Consider the following 2,500-nt stretch of genomic DNA (forward strand, 5'->3'; position numbering starts at 1 on the left):
CGCGTGCGGCAGGACGAGGCGCAGCGGACGGTACCGTGCGCTCGGAGGTGCGGCGCTGCCCGCCGGAGGTACAGCGAAAGGCTGCAAACCGCTTTCCGCCTGCTAACTCGGCGGCCGTCAGACCGACCGACTCCGCTTTACCACCGGAGCTAGAGTCGGGCAAGGGGCACCGAAGGGTACCGGAAGGATCGCGTTCGCACGACGGGAAGTCGACTAGCGGGCCGCCGAAAGCGAGCCGGGGGCCCCCGGTTTTTCTGTCCCACCTGGAGACTGATATCTCAGGAAGGCCGAGGCCGATTTCCTCCGGGGACGGCTCGTCGCGTGCGGCAGGACGAGGCGCAGCGGACGGTACCGAGCGCTCGGAGGTGCGGCGCTGCCCGCCGGAGGTACAGCGAAAGTCTGCGAACCGCTTTCCGCCTCCTCTCACCGCACGGCTCTCCTTTTCACCCACTGGCGGATTTTCACCCTCCGACTGCTCGCTACCGTCCGCTGCGCCTGGTCCGGGCCCTGTCCATTGTCATGTTAATGGCAGGGCGGGGCAGGACTGCTTTCACCAGGAACCCGGTTTTCTGGGTCAGAGGTTCCAGGGGACCTGTTTTGTGCGGACTTCCCTGTGTCCGTCCCTCCCTGCCTGCCTTCCCCCCAGGACTTCCTTCTGAACACCTTTGTCGTTTGAGCGAGGGCCAAAAGCCTGCCTGTGAAAGGGAAGGATCAGCCGGTCAGCCCCCTGTTGGTCGCTGCTGCCAGTGCAGCAGGCGTGCGTGTGTCCTCGGCCTCGTGTCCAGGTCCCTCAGGGACTTGAGGCAACTCTCCCCGGTGGTCTCGTGGTCAGGACCGGGCTTCGAATCCCGGTCGGGGGGGATGACATTCTGCTGCAGATTAATTGGCATGAAGGAAAGTCTCCCCTCCTGAGCGTAAAGCTCCACCCTCACCACCACCGCCGCCTTTTCCACCCCTTGACAAACAGACAGACAGACAGACAGACAGTCAGTCAGTCCAGTTCGGGAGCGCAGCTTTCATTTGGAAGCAGACCCTGCTTGTTTAAAGTCAACGACGCCAAGTTATTTTGCACTTTGAACTATATCGCTACGTGCGAGCGGCACTCAGCCTTGGAGAAGAAAAAAATACCACTGAGCTGAGAAAGTTCTTTTTAAAACGGTTTCCTTCCACAGCAGCTCTGAGTGTGAGAGAGAGAGAGAGAGAGAGAGAGAGAGATATCAGCTTTATTCTCAGTAATAATACACACACACACACACACACACACACACACACACACAGACACTGGGAAAGAGCTGATTTTCCTTTTGAATATCTCCCCACGGGGAGCTGCACCGTTCCCAGAAACACTGCAATACTGGGTCGATGCGTGGAGTGGACGGAGCAAGCCCCTATTCCATCTCCCAGTTCTAAAAATCAATTAAAAATAATAATAAATAATATGTGTGTGTGTGTGTGTGTGTGTGTCGGTGTCAGTATCAGTCAGTCAGTCAGTGTCTCTCTCTCTCTCTCTCTCTCTCACTCAGAGCTGCTGTGGAAGGAAACTTTTTTAAAAAGAACTTGCATATTGAAAGAAAGATGTGTCTCAAGCTGCCGGGCCCTGTCCATTGTCATGTCAATGGCAGGACTGCTTTCACCAGGAACCCGTTTTTCTGGGTCAGAGGTTCCAGGGGACCTGTTTTGTGCGGACTTCCCTGTGTCCGTCCCTCCCTGCCTGCCTTCCCCCCAGGACTTCCTTCTGAACAGCTTTGTCGTTTAAAATAATAATAAATAATATGTGTGTGTGTGTGTGTGTGTGTGTGTGTGTGTGTGTCGGTGTCAGTATCAGTCAGTGAGTCAGTGTCTCTCTCTCTCTCTCTCTCTCTCTCTCACTCAGAGCTGCTGTGGAAGGAAACTTTTTTAAAAAGAACTTGCATATTGAAAGAAAGATGTGTCTCAAGCTGCCGGGCCCTGTCCATTGTCATGTCAATGGCAGGACTGCTTTCACCAGGAACCCGGTTTTGTGGGTCAGAGGTTCCAGGGGACCTGTTTTGTGCGGACTTCCCTGTGTCCGTCCCTCCCTGCCTGCCTTCCCCCCAGGACTTCCTTCTGAACACCTTTGTCGTTTGAGCGAGGGCCAAAAGCCTGCCTGTGAAAGGGAAGGATCAGCCGGTCAGCCCCCTGTTGGTCGCTGCTGCCAGTGCAGCAGGCGTGCGTGTGTATTCGGCCTCGTGTCCAGGTCCCTCAGGGACTTGAGGCAACTCTCCCCGGTGGTCTCGTGGTCAGGACCGGGCTTCGAATCCCGGTCGGGGGGGGATGACTTTCTGCTGCAGATTAATTGGCACCTCTGAAAGAAAATCTCCCCTCCTGAGCGTAAAGCTCCACCCTCACCACCACCGCCGCCTTTTCCTCCCCTTGACAAACAGACAGACAGACAGTCAGTCAGTCAGTCCAGTTCGGGAGCGCAGCTTTCATTTGGAAGCAGACCCTGCTTGTTTCAAGTCAACGACGCCAAGTTATTTTG

The 2,500-nt window shown here is 55.8% G+C and overlaps 1 pseudogene; it reads right to left on the minus strand.

Moving 5' to 3' along the window:
* Positions 1-1,321: 1,321 nt before the first annotated feature.
* Positions 1,322-1,438, minus strand: LOC137329293 (U2 spliceosomal RNA; annotated as a pseudogene).
* Positions 1,439-2,500: the final 1,062 nt, after the last annotated feature.

Source organism: Heptranchias perlo, chromosome 12 (assembly GCF_035084215.1).
Source record: "Heptranchias perlo isolate sHepPer1 chromosome 12, sHepPer1.hap1, whole genome shotgun sequence".
Lineage (NCBI taxonomy): Eukaryota > Metazoa > Chordata > Chondrichthyes > Hexanchiformes > Hexanchidae > Heptranchias > Heptranchias perlo.